We start from the raw sequence: 17,540 nt of genomic DNA on the forward strand, positions 1-17,540 counted from the left end.
TGTGGCCTCATAAAATAAATTAGTCACTGTTCCTTCAGTTTCTATTTTGGTAAAAATTTGAGGATTATTGTTGTTATTTCTTCTTGAAAATCTGGTAGAATTCTGCCCTAATACTGTCTCGCCTGTTTTTTTTTTTTTTGTTTGTTTGTTTGTTTTTTATTTTGGAGAATTTTAGTGACTGCTTCTATTTCATCAGGAGTTACAGGTCTATTTAAATTATTTACTGATCTTGATTTACCTTTGATAATGGTACCTATTAAGAAAATTATACATTTCTTTTTGATTTTTCACTTTAGTGGATTTTCTGTGTCTGATGTTATTCATTATGCACTCTGTTTTTTCTGATTTTATTCATTTGGATATTTACCCTCCATTTTTTTTAATTAGTTTGGATAAGGGTTTGTCTAGCTTGTTGATTTTCTCAAAGAACCAACTCTTTGTTTGCTTGATTCTTTGTATTTTTCCTCGGTTTCTATTTTATTGATTTCAGCCTCCAGTTTGATTATTTTTTTTTGTCATTTCTCGATCTTGTGTGTGCTTATTTCTTTTTTTGTTCTAGAGCTCTCATGTTTCTTGTTAAGTTGCCCTGTGCAATCTCTCATTTTTTTTTCTTTTTTTAATGTATGCAGTTTGTGCTGCGTCCTTTCTTCTTAGGACCACTTGCATAGTATCCTATAACTTTTGGTATATTGTGCATTCATTTTATTTAATTCTATGAAGTCTTTAATTTCTTTCTTTTTTTTTTCTTTTTATTCAGTAGTGTGTTGTTCAGTTTCCATAAAATTGTAACCTTTCTGTTTCTATTGTTTATATCCAGCTTTAATCCATGGTGGTCTGATAGGATAACCTGGAGTTATTTCAATTTTCTTGCATCTATTGAGACTGGGTTCTAACTATTTGATCAGTTTTGGAGAAAAATCTTTAAGGTGCTCAAAAAAAATATATTTTATCTGTAAGGCTCATTTGATTTAAAATGTCATTTAGTGAGGCTAGCTCTAGAATTTCTCTGTTTAGTGTTTTGTTTTTCTTTTGTTTTTGTTTTTTTTTTTAATTTGTTTGTTTGTTTTCTGAATGATCTGCCAATTAGTGAGAGTGAGAAACTGAATTCTCCCACTATCAGTTTATGAGGATCAACATGTTATTTAAGCTGTACTAGTGTTTCTTTTACAAATATGAGTGCCCTTGTGTTTGGGGCATAGATGTTCAGAATTGAAATGTCATCTTGGTGTTTTCCTCCTTTGATGAAATGTCATGTCCTGTCCTGTCTCTTTTGATTAATTTTGGCTTGAGGACTATTTTTTTAGATATTAAAATGGCTACACGAGCTTGCTTCTTAAGATTCATTTACTTGGAATATCTTTTGCCAACCCTTTAATCTGATGTAATGTCTGTCATTGATGTTGAGGTTTGTTTCGTTTTATGCAGCCAAAGAATGCACCCTCTTTTACCATTCATTCATTCATCCATTCATCCATTCATCCATTTCTCTGTGTCTTTTTTGGGGAGGGGGAAATTGAAGCAATTGATACCGAGAGATCTCAATGACTGATTATTGCTAATTCTTATTACTATGTTGTTGCTGTGAGTAGTGATTTGTGAGTACATGTCTGTGCATGTGTGAGTGCTTGTGTGTCCCTTCTTTTAATTTTGCTAGTGTTAGATTATTTTTTCCATTGTTTACATTGAACCTCCCATGTGTGTGTATGTGTGAGTGTGTGTGTGTGTGTGTGTGTGTGTGTGTGTCCCTTCTTTTAATTTTGCTAGTGTTAGATTATTTATTTCCACTGTTTACATGCTAACCTCCCAGGTGCGGATTTTTTCCTCTATCCTATTTCCTCATGCTAGATTTGTAGACAGATATTGTTTAAAATTTTAATTCATCATAGAATATCTTATTTTATCCATCTATAGTTATAGGAAGTTTTGCTGGATAATGCAATCTGTGTTGGCATCTGTCTAAGTCCTTCAGTCTTCTAGGGTCTTTATTGAGAAATAACATGTAATTCTAACAGATCTGCCTTTATATGTTACTTTTTTTTTTCCTTTGCGGCTTTTAATATCCTTTCTTTGTTCTGTGTGGTGATATTTCATTTGTGTTCTAACAAATAAAACTTATCTGGGGATCATAGGACAGAGCCTACCACTAGATTAGACAAAGAGGATAGGCAGTGGTGGAACACACCCTTAATCCTATCACTAGGGAGGCAGAGATCTCTCTTGATCTCTGTGAGTTCAAGGACACACTGGAAAAAGAGCCAGGTAGTGGTGACACACTCCTTTAATCCCAGGACTTGTGATCTCATGTCTTTCCTTGGGAAGGACACACTCTTTTAATCCAGGAAGTGATGACAAGAAGAAGAAAGGTATATAAGGTCTGAGAACCAGGAACTAGAGGCTTCCTTGGGAAGGACACACTCTTTTAATCCAGTAAGTGATGAAAAGAAGCCTTGTTTCTGTTAGGTATTTTCATCACAGCAGTGTAAATGGCAACTGACACATAGGGCCTGTTGCTTAATCTTCCATTACTTCCCAATAGCCCATCAAAGTACAAACCCATCAATGGATTAACTCAGTGAGAAGGCCAGTACTCACATGATCTTCACACTTTCTGAAGTTTGCCTCTGAACATTGTTGCCCTGGGGATTCAGCCTTCAACACAAAAGCCTTTGGGGGGAGCCTGCCACATCTAAACTATAACAGATTCTTGTGCCCAGTGTTTTATTTCCTCTTCTAGAGCTCTCTTCCTCTTTTCCCTTCTCCATCTTGCCCTATACCCTAAGACACTGGCCCTCAATAGTTCAGCCATTGAGGAAATAGTGGAAGGCAGAAATGTTGCTGCTCATCTGCCCTCTTATGGCTGCAGAAGGTGAGCTCTTAAGGCCACTTCATCCTCAGGCCCCCCTAAGCTCTATTATCACTCTCTTCTCTTCAGCCCAGAATGGGAAGGGCTTCCTACTTCTTGTGGTCCTGAGTGGAGGCCAGGGCTTCTCTGTTAATGATTGGCTTTCCTTAACCCAGCCCCAATTTTTGTGATAGTCCTCAGTCCCCTCCTTGAAGGGCTCAGACCTTGTATAACACAGACATCCCCAGTCAAGACATCCTCATTCTGCTTTCTCTCTCCTAGTTTCCTTATGCTGTTTTTTTATTCTCCTGTTTGTCTCTCTTTCTTCACACTGGGGATCAAACTTAATGTCTTCTGCATGTAACTGCTCCACTACTGAGCTCAACCATAGCATGTCCTTTTGGTTTCTTGTTTGTAATTTTTTGTTTCTGTAGACATGCATTATTCTCCTCTTGAAGCCTTTTCTTTCTTTCTGAATTATCTTTATTTTCCCTACTTCTTCTTCCTTAATTTTGAAGGTGATGGCCTATGGTCCTTGGCCAACTATTCTTTTTTTTCCTTGTGGACATTAAAACATCCGGGCACTGGCTGGGAAGTGTTATTTTTAAGCCACTTACTGGCATTATGTTTTTATTAGTGCATATGACATATAAAGAGTGGTTGGTTTCATTGTGACATCTTTATACATGTATATAAAATACTTTGATCATATCCATCCCTAAACCCTTTCCATCCCTCTCCTCCTGTCCATATTTTTCTTTCCATTTCCCATCAAATATTGCCAGTATTGTATTGAAAAAGATTGATATCTTATAGAAATGCTTAATGAAATATTTAGGATAAAAATATGACTGGGGTTTGTGCCACAATAACACAGGAGACAGGGAACAGGAAAGATGATTGGCAGCAGTTCTCACAATGGAGTGGACAGTGAAAGAGGATGTGCCAGTGTGCTGTGGTACTCCTTATTTGTATCTCTACTTACAACCCCCTGTAGAATTGTCCCAGTTCTGACTGGGTTAGGACTCAGGCTTCCAAGCAGCACTGGGGTGCACTGTGGGTGGCCCCAGTGAGCTCTCAGGCTGGTGCCATGATAACTTTAAAATTTGTGGGAAATGAAACAGCATCTGTCAGTCACAGATACTCATGGACAGTCACCTGAATTTTTAGAAGATCAGAGGCCTGTTTTTGTGTATGTTTGATGTCTCATTAACACCAAATTACCTTTCTTATGTATAAAATTCTGACAGCCTCTGTTTTCTCTGTAGTCCCCAGGTCCAGAAAAAAAAAAAAAAAAAAAAAAAAAAAGAGGGTGGAAAGAGAGCACAGCTAGTTACTAGTGTGAGGTCATCTTTGCAAGAGATCCTTCTTTCCTACCCCAAGCTGTCTGCTGGGATAGGAAATAGGGGTCTCAGACAAAAAACACCCCAGCCAAAGAACACCTCAACCTCAAGATGTTTCCATTCTGGTGTCATGACTCAATGGGGGGTGTGTCTCAGGGCAGTTGAAGCTGGGCTGGAGAGACTGGGCTTCTCAGCAAAGAAGACAGCTGCAGTGTGAGACAGGAGATGGCAGATCTGCAAAGCAGATCTAGCAGTACAGGGTGCTAGGTTGCTAGGTCAGCTTGCCCAAGAGATGTGTGTGTGTGTGTGTGTGTGTGTGTGTGTGTGTGTGTGTGTGTGTGTGTGTCAGGTGCTGGAGGTTGGCATCAGGGCAGGCTTGGAGCCTAGCCAAGAGAAGTCATTTCTTGTCAGAGCTAGAGAGCAGAGTTTCTCTGCAATGCATCTTGTGCTAGACTTCTGTGGTTCGGGGATGAGAGCCAGGGCTGTCCTTAGAGGGGTGTGACCCTCTGCAGCCACCCAGGGAGCCATGCTTAGAAAGGACAGAGCTCACTTAGTACTTGTCTGTCACTATCTTTTGTGAGTGTGGTATGTGTGTGATGTGTGTGCTCATACATGTGTGTGGAAGCTAGAGGTTGGTGTCGGATGTTTTTCTTAATTACCCTCTGCCTTCTATACTGAGACAAAGTCTCTCACTAGACTTCACCATTTAGGTTAGACGGCCTGGCCAGTGAGCTTCCAGTATCCACCTGTCCCCCTACCCCTCCAGCACTGGGGCTGCAGGTGTAAGCCTCTGGCTTGGCTTTTATGTGGGTGCTGGAGACCTGAGCTTAGGTCCTCATGTTTGAGTAGTCACCCCTCAGCCCCCATAGTCTTTATCTTCATGTTCTTGATGCCTGAACAAGGGGACCTACATTTTCATTGTTTGCTGGGTTCCCCCCCACACACTAGTTATGCAGTGGGTCTCATGGGGTGGGGGTAGGGGGGTGTCTGTTTTGACTTGTCACCCTCATTGCTGTTATTTGAGGCAAGTTGTACCACCCACCCACCCACGGTTCCAAACCTCACATTCTGGTGTCTTTCAGGAAAGAATCCTTAGCCAGAGGAAGACGGTATCAAGATCTAGGACTCTACAGGCTTGAGATTCAATGTTGCTAGCAAGACAAAATTGCTGTGGAACAATCCTTCTGGACACTATGAATATGTGCTACTCTCATTGGTTAATAAAAAGCTGACATGCTGGTAGCTGGGCAGGAAGTTAGGTGGGAAAGCCAAACTGAGAATGGTGATAAGGAAGAGGGCAGAGTCAGAAGAGAGATGCCAGCTAGCTGCCGAACAATCAGGACATGTAGAAAATGATGTAGCAGGCCATGAGCCACGTGGCGAAGCATAAATAGAAATATGGGTTAATTTGAGTGTAACAGTTAGTTAGTAACAAGCCTGAGCTATTGTCCAAGCATTGATAAACAATACTAATTCTCTGTGTGGTAATTTGGAAGTAGCTGCCAGGACAGGGAGCAGGCAGTCAGGACAGAAAAACATGTTTACATATAATAGTGATGAATCCCCAGGCAGCCACCTGCCCTTCTTGGTCTCAGTTTCTTCACCTGTCAAGTGGACATGCTAATACTAGACCCACCTGCCTCAAGGAATTGCTATGCGCTTCTTAGAACAGGACTCAGGGGCTCCTGCTGTCTCTTGAGTTGAATCGGGCCCCAGCACCCTGCATTTGGTAACAGTGTCTTCTCACTGATGACTCCAAGCACAAGCTAATGGGGAAAGTGACTCCAGAATATGACAGAAAGGATAGGTGACGTTGTGTCATCGTAACACTGAGTCTGAGTGGCAGCTTTGTTGCCTGGATGTGGTTGGCGCTCTGGGCTTCCACAGAGAGGCAGGGCAGCCTGCTCGCACTGGGCCCACGCCTGCCGGTGGGTGTGTGGACACCAAAATGTATCTCACAAGAACACGTGGGTAATCTTCTCTTATGGTCCCAGTTTAACTTCAAAATGTCTCCCCAGTGGAGGGTGACATGATTATTGTCACCATCTCTTGGAAGGCTTTCCTCAGTACCAGAAGTGAATTAAATTCTTACCCAAGTTACAGCTTTCATTGCTTTAAAGATTTATCTCCTTAGGTGATTGTATAGGGGTGTGTGTGTGTGTGTGTGTGTGTGTGTGTGTGTGTGTGTGTGTATTGCAGGTGCCCTTGCACATGCATCGGAAGCCAGAGTTGGTTGGCTTCCTCTGTCACTTTTGCCTCTGTCTCTGTCTGTCACAGGTAGACTGGCCAGCCTGTGAACTCCCAGGATCTGCCAGTCTCTGTTCCCTAATGCTGTCATTACAGGCACATAGAGCCAAGCACGGCCTTTTTTGTGAGTGCTGGGATTTGGACTCAAGCCCCCAGGCTTGCATAGGAAGCTCTCTTACCTACTGGGCTATTTTCTCAGCTTCCTTCCACCTTTTCTTCCCCCAGACAGGATCTCATGCCTCCCAGGCTGGCCTCAAAATCACTATGGGCTGAGAATGATGTTGAACGTTGACCCTGCGGTTTCCCTCTCTCAAACCCCAGAATAACAGGCGTGTACCACTGCACCTGGTTTATGAAGTGCTGAGAATCAAACCCAGGGCTTTAAGAATGCCAGGCATGCAGTCTACCAACTCTGGTACAACCTGAGCCTCTCCCAGCTCTCCTTGCTGAGGTAAGAGACAGGCAAGAAGGATCTAAGGGTGTTGGTGCTCATGCCTCAGAATGGAACAGCTTGACTTGGAAAGTCAACATGGAATTTTGCCATCTGAGTCACCCCACCCAGCAGGGATTACCTTCTGATTGTCCCGTGGCCCTGCTCCAGCGGTGGTCTGGGACTGCCTCTGTATCCAGTAAGTATGCAGCTGTTGCCAGGGACCTCGCCCAGAGCTGAGAAGGTGCACCTGCCTGGTCTGTTTACAGTCTATGCTTTGCATCAGGATGATGGGCATTCAGGAAGAAGGGACCCTAACTTGGCCCAAATCATTGAGCTTGCCCAAACATGGCTTGGCAGAGTGGAAAGGGGAGACATCCTTGAGTCACACACATTTGATCCAAACTGTAGAACTGTCACTCACTAGCAGTATAAACTTCCAAGTCACCCCTCTGAGTCCTGTCCCCCATACCTGTCAAGATGGTGGCTATGCAGGTTTGATGTGACAATCAGAATGTGCCCGTGGCTAGGTGGCAGCTCTGTGACACCAGAATACCTGATGGTTTGAATGTCAAGATCTAAAGACCTGCTCTGCTTGCTCAGTTCCAGCCAGCCTGTGGGCGGAACGCAGACAGCAAGGATGCCAGGCTGCTTTCTCAGGGGAAGTATCCTGTCCACTGGTGGTCCTTCCCCACGGAGCCACAAACTAATGGGTTTCTAGGGGAAGGAGTTCTATATTCTAACTGGAGTCACAGCAAGTCTATTTTGTATGTCCGTGTGTTCATGTTTGTGCCTGTGTAGGTGTGCAGATGTGTGAGTGTGCAGATGTGTGAGTGTGCATTGTGTGAGTGTGCATGTATGCAAGTGTGCATGTGTGTGAATGTGCAGATGTGTGAGTTCTCACGGAGACCAGAGGAGTACCTCAGGTGTCATATGTCAGTCTTGAGGTGTCATTCAGCCTTCCTCCACCCTTCCCTTCCCTTCTTTCCTCCCTTACATTTCTTCCCCTCAGCCCTCTCTCCCTCCCTCCCTGCCTCAGTCGTTCCTTCCCTTCCTTTCTTTCTTCTGTCAGGGTCTCTTGCTGGCCTATAACTTACCAAGTAGGCTAGTTACACTGGCCAGCAGGCTCCAGGGATCCGCCTGTCACTACCTCCTCAGTGCGGGGATTACAAGTGGATGACACACTGCTGTTGCTGCCGCTTCCCTCCTCCCCCATCTCCCCATCTCCTCCTCCCTCTCCTCAAACTCCTCCTCCTCTTCTGCCTTCCTTCCTCCCCCTTCTCCTCCTCCCCCTCAAACTCCTCCTCCCCTTCCTTCTCCCCCTCTTTCTGTACCTTCTATACAGTATATGATTAAAGCTTAACACACAGACACAGACCTTTATTGTAGGGGGCTGGAAAGGTTAGAGAAGGATTACCTCAGAAGAATAACTATTAATAAGAAAGAAAATCACTCATAATTCTCCTCCCCCATATAACCGGTGCTAACATTTTGGTAGATGGTTTGCACTTCAATTAAAATGGCTTTGGTTTTACATAGTTTTAAATCCTATTTTATGTGTCTATGCATGTATATTAGCAAATCCCATCACAAAATTACTGGTGTAAAATATTATTTTAACTAGGCAAAGATGTATTTACATTTGTTTATACTGTAGAATGTTACTTTTAACTGTGTAAAAGCGAGTTACCTTTGTTCATGCTGCATGCATTTGCTTAATGATGCAAGGATATGTGTTTAATTAGGAAAAGATGTGCTGCATCTGTTTGGCTCTACCTGCCTAAGCACCTGATCGGTTAAGAGCTGAATGGCCAATAGCTAGGCAGAGAAAGGATGGGTGTGGCTGGCAGGCAGAGAGAATAAATAGGAGAAACCTGGGCTGAAGAGAGGAGGAGAGGAGAGGGAAGGGGGGGAGGGGAGAGGAGAGGAGAGGAGAGGAGAGGAGAGGAGAGGAGAGGAGAGGAGAGGAGAGGAGAGGTCCTGATCCTTATTTACAAGTACACTTATAACTTCTGAAGTCACCGCAGAGATCTGATAGCGAAATGCCATCTCTGTCACACAGTCTGAGCTCTGCTCTGTCCTTGGTGGAGGTGGAGAGTCAGAGCTCAGCGCCAAAGCTCCCCAGACTCTGCCAGGCCCTCCTCCCCAGTGTTGGGACACCCCTCATAATTGGTCCCATCCTCAGATCTGCTGGGAAGGTGCTCAGGGTTAGACCTGCCACTTAGGGGGGAGCTGCCTCCAGCATCCACAGCGGCTGGTTCAGGCAATTCTGCAGTGTGGGACATGGAGCTGGGTGTCTCCTCAGGCCAGGTGTTTTCTATCAGATCTTCAGCTGCCTGGCTGTGATGAGTACTTAAGAGCAACACGTGCTCAGCATCTGTCCCACTGCAGCCCCACCGCTTGCCTCAAGTTCGTCTGTGGCCTTGGTGAGGCTATCAGAGGGCATTTCCAGAGGACCCTGAGGATGCTGGCTTGAATTCCTGACAGGGCAGTTGTCTCCCTCTGACGCGACCCACTCTTCCGAGGAGGCTCTGAGCATTTCTTCACTGAATCTCTTCCCATGGTTCTCTCTGAAGACTTCGCCCTGCTTGAACTCTTTGTTCATTTCATTATTTAGGGTGCCTCTGCTAGAACATTCTGAAACAGAGGCCCTCAAACTATAATCCCTTAACTGACAACTTTCAAGAAACGTAACAACCTCTGACATAGAAAGCTTGTCTAGGTAAAGAAAGGTGCTTAAGTTACATTCCTGCAGTGCTGAGGTCAGATCACCTACATCTGAGGCACTAACCAGCCACATCCTCCCTGGAGAGGAGAGGAGAGGAGGGGAGGGGAGGGGAGGGGAGGGGAGGGGGGGGGGGGGGGGGGGGGGGGGGGGGGGGGGGGGGGGGGGGGGGGGGGGGGGGGGGGGGGGGGGGGGAGGGGAGGGGAGAGGAGAGGAAGGGAGGGGAGAGCATTGTAAGATAAAAGAAAACAACATTGAACTTTATTTTAAACCCATGATGGGTATCATTTGTGAATAACTATGCAGTAACCCTAATAAAGGAAGGACAGGAACAACTGGGGGAAGATGGCTCCTAACTGGACATTCAGTGATCATTTGCCCTCTCTACAATCTTCCAAAGAATCATTCATTAGGTTACTCAAATTTTAGAACTTAGGATGTATTTTATAAAATCCATATCTGAATTAATTCAATTTTTGTAACAAGTATAACAAAGGTTGAGTGTTGTTTTCAATATACCTTGAAGAAGCAACTATATTTTAATATATTTATTACAGTAAAGCTTAGAAATATTTTGAGTGTTTAATCACTATGGTTGCAAAAGCACACTTCATATATAATACTGTTTCTCTCTAAAACCACTTGCTGGATTGAAAATAAATTATTTAAAAATATGTACCTGTGTTTTTTTGTCTTCCGCATTATTCCTTAGTGTACCTTAAATATATAGAGTTGTCAGGCCTCATCTTTGGTCTCCCAGTGATAAGAATTTGTGGGACAGGAGGAGCTGAATTGCACAGCAGAAGAACCAAACAGTATATAATTCAACATTTTCATAATAGAAATATGACAGCTTAACTCTGGGGGGAAAATATTAAATAAAAGGTACAACTATGGTTTAGAATTTTCTGAAGTCTGTGATGATACTCACTGAGTACCAATTAAAATAAGCAATAAATTAATTATAATGGGGGAAGAAATATATTTCCATCACTGACGGGAGCCATAAGCCTAAGCGACCCTTGACACACATGCTGCCATATTTGGGTTTCTCTCCTCTTTTCTTAGATCTTGGCCTTGCTTAAGTCTCCATAGCACCAGAAACCTCTTCCCACAGATACCAGAACCTCTTCTCAGAAATCAGGTGAATGAGCTGCAGTTAAGCAATTAGGCAGTTAGACAAGAGTAGATAGATAACCTTCAGAGCAACATTTCCTGCTGCCCCAACAGCCCATAACTAAGTCCCTTCCTGCTTGCAACCCCCATTACTAAGTCCCTTCCTGCTCTCAACCCCCTTTGCCTAACTATATATGCCTTGAGAGTAAAATAAAATTTTGGAGCTTGATCAGACATCCTGTCTTGCTCTCATTCTTTGTGTCTCTTGTCCCTTTCATTCACCGGCCCGCCCTTTAGGTCCCCATTGAAGACCCCGCTGGCCGGGGCACATCACCTATTCACAAATTTTTTTCCATTTCTTCAGCTATTTTTACAGAGGGAGCAAGAACTTTTAAATTTCATCAGTTTTTTTTTATTTGTTTTTTTGTGTTTTTTTTTTAATAGTACCATACTTTTAAATGATTAAAATGTAAAATTACTTTAATAATTATAATGAGACTTCTGTTGTTGATACTTCTTTTGAAGTAATAAAGTTTAAACTAGGAAAATTCTTTGTAACAGTGTTGATATTTTTAAAATTATATAGAATAATTGTTTTCTTATCATGGAAATGTGATAACTTATACAATAAAATATTGTATAAAATAAAAGTTTCTTAAGTTTTAAATTGCTATATACACTGAAAAATTATTTCCATGGAATTTGATATTTTAATTGATTAATTAGTTAACTAAACAAAGAATTATTATCATCAAAGATTGATAAAGTAGGTCTGAAGATATTTTCTATAAAATTAACATATTTATCCCTACTTAATATTAAAACAGCTACATGTTAGCCAATTGGTCTATTTAAAAAAATGAATGCTGTAATTAAAGGTGGCAGATGTCTTATTCAATAATCAAAGAGGAACTATATAAACCTTATATTGTCCAAATTTAGTACATTTGTACTTACTACATCTTTAAAAAGTCTCTAGATAATCAATCTAACAATTGATTTAAAGATGATATAGATCTAAGAGAATATATATAAGTATATATGTTATATATAAAAACTCATATATTAAAGTATATAATATGCATGTTTAAATTCATGAATATTAATTTCTTTATAAATGAATATTTCACTTCAAAGCTTTATCAGTGATATTAAAACTGATTGCTTTTAGTCTACAGAATTCTCATGTCACATATCCTGCATATCAGATATTTATATTATGATTCATAGGAGTAGCGAAATTACAGCTTTGAAGCAGTTATTGAAACAATTTCATGGTTAAGGGTCACTACAACATTAGGAACTGTATCAAATAGTCAAAGCATTAGGAAGGTTGAGAACCACTGGTCTAAAGGTTATGCTTTCTGACAATGAGACTTCTTGGTTTATCAAACTACTAAAATATTTTCTGATTATATAATTGAAATAAATGTTAGGAAATAAAAGAACAGGGTGATGACAACATTGATAAGAGGTATGCACTAAAATGGTCATTTCAATGTGCATTCAAGTGCTTAGTGATAATTTCTTTATATGAACAAGCATCATCAATATCTTGTCAAAGGAAGATCTAATAACACTCCTAGCATGTTCCCTGTTTTCCAGGATAATAATTCAGTTTGCTTAATTTCTGTCATCATTGCTTTCTAGTCCCCTTTTTCACTGACACATTGTGGACTAAAGTGAGCATAATTAATGGCTTCCAAGATACATTTGTAAGTAAAAAGTTTTTATGTAGAAAATAAATTTGACAGTGAAGCCCATCTTTTAAAGAGGTAAATATTTCCTCCTCTACATCTCAAACAATTTAACAAAGACTGGCAAATGATCAATGAGATAAATTTAAAAAGTATCCCATTTTTTTTTCTCAAGTTCATATGCAAGCACTTGAGAAATGTATTTAAAATCCAACCGAAATAAACAGGGAACACTGAGATCTTCGCTTCAAAAGATTAAAAAAGCTGTCAGGGGTATTTCTGATAGTTCATTATAATAGAAAGTTGCTTTGAAGCCAACACATTTGGTCAAAATAGGGAAAGAAATACATGAATACAGCATCAACAAATCTTAGAGCAAGTATGGCTTGGTGGCTGGGCCATGAAAGCACCCAGACCCCTCCCTGCCTCTAACAAAGTTCTAAAGACTCCAGACATCCTGGAAGAGCAGCAGCAGCCAGGCAGAACTTACAGGCTAGACGCAGAGAAAATAGTTAACAGCAGGAGGTCTGCTCCACAGATCTGGGCCCTGTTGGGACAGTGATGAGAGTTGGCAGGGATAATCAGCAGGCAGTGCAGATAAGCAGATTAGAGCAGGCTGACAAAGAACAATTACCAAAGATGTGTTAATCACTCCCTTCTCATTCTTCCTCATACTCCTGTGAGGCCCATAGAAATTAATACACCAGTATTAGGAGAGCTAATCTGGTTTCAAAAATGCCTGATTTACAACTAGCCTGTGGGAGAATTTGCCCTAACAATGCACTCAGTTCTCTACCTTTTATTATGAGGTATTTTTATTACCATTGGTATATCTGGAGAAACCGCATTACATGGAGGTGTCTTGATCAATTAATAAACATAATTGAATCCAGACTGTTATTGCCTGCCATATAACATACCAGGGGAAATACTTATCTATGACAAAATGGCATTTTTCCCCCACTGGGTTTCAAATTTAGTTTTAAATATGACAAATACTTAGAGGTAAATCTAGATATTTTAGGGATCAGGCTAATGTGAACCACTTTTTCTTTTCCTTGATGTTTTCCTAGATCCATTCAATTTTTTGTGGGCTTACCTAATCTTTTTCTGATTGTTATGAATAACTCTTTGATGTTCTTTCTTTGTTACAATGCAGATAACTAAGATAAAACCTTCAGTTTACCGATGGTTTTATTAAATTTATTTAAACACATTTAATCCATTATTGTCTACACAGTAAGAACACCAGGTACAGGATACTCTGTTCAACATCATCAACAGAATAAACCAAGATGTTATATAATGATCTCAGGGTGCTGCTTTTACCTTTGAACCATGTTTATCTGTGCATATGTGGAGATCTGTCATGGACAGTGTTGACTTTTTATTACTCTTTTTTTTTTTTTTTTGAGGCAGGGTTTCTCTGTGTAGTTTTGGTGCCTATCCTGGATCTCACTCTGTAGAACCCGCTGGCCTCTAACTCACAGAGGTTCACCTGGCTCTGGCTCTGCCTCCTGAGTGCTGGAATTGAAGGCGTGTACACCACCACCAGACGATCTAGCTATTCTTAACGGAATATGACAGATATGATTCAAGAATATGATTTTTATATACAAATGAGTCCTAGTGTTACAACAAAATCTTCAGTAATTATATTTAAGTGTGAGATCAAAATAAAGGTAGCAATGCAAATTAAAATAATGATTATAAATAAAACCATATATATTTTCCTTATATAAAAAAGCTATCATATGAACAAACCATCCCATTACTGAGCATACAAAAGATATAAGGCCTAAAAGAAAAGTGAAAATACAGGATAATTTAGGAGAAGGCATTTAGAAGGAGACAGCCAGGCCGTGGTGGTGCACGCCTTTAATCCCAGCACTCGGGAGGCAGAGGCAGGCGGATCTCTGTGAGTTTGAGGCCAGCCTGGTCTCCAAAGCGAGTTCCAGGAAAGGCACAAAGCTACACCGAGAAACCCTGTCTCGAAAAAAAAAAAAAAAAAAAAAAAGAAGGAGACGAAATGGAATGACTAATGGTAGGTGAAACACATCACCATTCAGGGAAGCTTCTAAGGACAGAGAGTAAATACTAAATGAAGTGAGCATCTTTAGCGATTCTCTGAAACTGACCAGATTCACTAGAACCCCTCTTCCCCAAGAGCACATTTGTAAAGCCTGTGGAGAGTAATTCTCGGTCCAGCTTAGCTGCCTAGGAGAGGCTCAGATCAAGGAGCCTGGGAGAATCAAGAGACCAGCCAGCATCCTGGAAAAGGCAAAGACAAGATGAGCAGCCTGAAAGAAGTGGAGATCAGCCGAACCCCCTGGAAGAAACAAGAGTAAGCAAATAATGTCAGGAGGTTCAGACCAACTGAGCCACTGGGAAGGAGCATCCTTCATCCCATTGCTCTGACTGCAGGTAGAGCAGTGCTTTCCAGCTTTGCAGCTTCTGTGAGCTGTCACACACGTTGGGATGGGCTTTTGTGATACAGCTGTCTTTGAGTCATTTATGCTCCTTCAAGTAAACCCTCACCCATATATCTGTAAGTAACATCAATCAAATTCAGTAGTTCACCAATGAGTGTGACTCTTGTGTGCTAAGAGTGCTTTAGTCAGGTGTTGGTTTCCTATCTAGGAATAGTGTGACCCAAAATTCAGTATGCCTAAAAATCATATGTTTTTCATGTTTACCATAGCACTTCTCTTAGTAGTTAAGAGAAATATCTATAACTTACAAATATCGATCACTAAATGTGAGAAAAGATGTAGCTGAAGTTTTTTTCTGGTCCTGCCCAGCACCACAGAACCCGCAGCCACTTATAAAATAATCACTCAGAAGCTTATATTAATTAAAACTGCTCGGCCATTAGCTCAGGGCATACGACTGACTAGCTCTTACATTTTTTTTTTTTAATATTTGACCATATTCACTTTATTTTTTTTAATTTTATTTTACAATACAATTCCATTCTACATATCAGCCACAGATTTCCTTGTTCTCTCCCTTCCTGCCCCCCTCCCCTTCCCCCCAGCGCACTCTCCATTCCCACCTCCTTCAGGGCAAAGCCTCCCCCGAGGACTGAGATCAACCTGGTAGTCTCAGTCCAGGCAGGCCCAGTCCCCTCCTCCCAGGCTGAGCCTAGCAACCCTGCATAAGCCCCAGGTTTTTAAACTGAGCCCATTTCTGTTAATCTGTATGTTGCCACTTGTATGCTGTTCCCTGTATGGCTGGCTGGTGTCTACCAACTCTCAGCCTTTCTCTTTCCAGAATTCTCCTTGTCTGCTATCCTGCAAATACTTCCTGCCTGGCTACTGGCTAATCAGCATTTTATTTATCAACCAATCAGAGCAACACATTTACAGCATTCAGAGCATCCCACAGCAAAAAGATATTATTTGTACATAAAGGAGCATAATTTAGCCATGGAAAAAATGAAAGTCTGTCATTTGTACAGCACAAGTATAGACTTGAAAACCTTTATGGCTTTTGAAATGAGCCAACCACACACATATAAATATATTTCAAATACTTACTCATTATGAAGTTTAAAATTGTTAATCTCATTAGAGTGCCCACCAGAACAATTACCAGTGGCTGGAAAGAGAAGAAGATGAATTCATAGAATTTATCACTTTCAGCATTAGGAGATGGAATATATTCTTTTCCTCTTTCATGTAGTGACTCTCTTTAAAAATAATGTAAGTGTGTGATGCATTTTAAGGTACAGAAAGGGATCTTTAATATTTCACTATCCAAATGGTAAAAGGGGATGCACATATGATAATGACACAGAATTCCATCTCATGTAGTAGATCTTAAGTCAAAGCAGTTATTGTCTGGTTACTCCCACAAGCTTTGTGCCACCATTGCCCTAGTACTTCCCAGGGCTCTTCTTCCTTCTAATAAGGAGTTTGAACCAAAAGTCTCCGGATGAAGGATTTCCATTTTCTCCACATTTATGTAAGGACATCTTGAGCGTTATTGGCTTCTTATTTTTGCTACTTTTACAATTTTCGATGAAAACATTCTCTGTTGGCTGGGTCTGACACAGTGGTAGAGGGCAAGTATAGCATGTGCTGGACCCTGATTTTTTTTTCTTTCTCACTGTATAATGTCGATGGACATGGTGGTTTATGGCTGTAATCCCAGAACTAAGAAGGGAGAGATGAGGATGCCAGTATTCAAGGTCATACCTACTATTTAATGAGTAAAGAATTAGTCTCACATACACGAGGCTGTGCTCAAAATATTTTTTCTAATATCTACTTACAATAACCATTACAATGTTATAGTTCATCTCTGTATTCAACATGGTTGTTAAGTACCTACTACATGTTATATATTGTTCTAAAGGTCAAGTATTGAGAAATCAAAGAAAGGAGAGAAAAATCTTACTTTTTGTTGTCTTTAAATGACTAAAATGAATACTAAGATTAATTTCAATGGCTGTAAATGGTACTCTATTCTAAAGAAAATGAATAAGAAAAATATATATATATAAAGTTGTGTTTGGGGAAAGTGTGTCGAACTTCATTATTGAGTGGGAAGACACTATTTTCATTTTACATTCATTCTATTAAGTAGCATAAGGATATTTCACAGATCTTATGCAGTAATAGCAAAACTTCAATGTGTTATTTATAGGCTGTGAGTGTAAAATAGTCTCACATAAAAATAACAACTATTGATTCAACAAAAATCTATGGGGATGTGATTATGGACATGTTATTCTGTGACACTGACATGTAGAGAATAAATGTTTTCACCATGTGGCAGTGTCTCCTTAGTAAGTCATTGGAACAAGAGCATTGGTCTTATAGACTAAGATGACATCCATGCCTTTTCATTTTATTGTCACAGATGAAAAGATTTTTAGAAGCAACTGATTTATTTTAAGTTGATTTTATGTTATATCCTCTATTAGTTAGAATGAATTCTGTCTTAAAAGAAGAGTAATTAGATCCATGAATTCTGTCAGCATTTCCTGCCTTACATCTTATCCATTTGCAATATTTCAGAGGCATTTGCTATGTATAATAAATAAAAACAGTGACCAACAAGTAAAGACAGAGAGTGTTTTTAGGCAGAAAGTGGCAGTTAGATTATAAATACTTATTTTATGAAATTTGTACAT

The sequence above is a fragment of the Peromyscus leucopus genome, chromosome 9, assembly GCF_004664715.2.
Source record: "Peromyscus leucopus breed LL Stock chromosome 9, UCI_PerLeu_2.1, whole genome shotgun sequence".
In the NCBI taxonomy this organism is placed as follows: Eukaryota; Metazoa; Chordata; class Mammalia; order Rodentia; family Cricetidae; genus Peromyscus; species Peromyscus leucopus.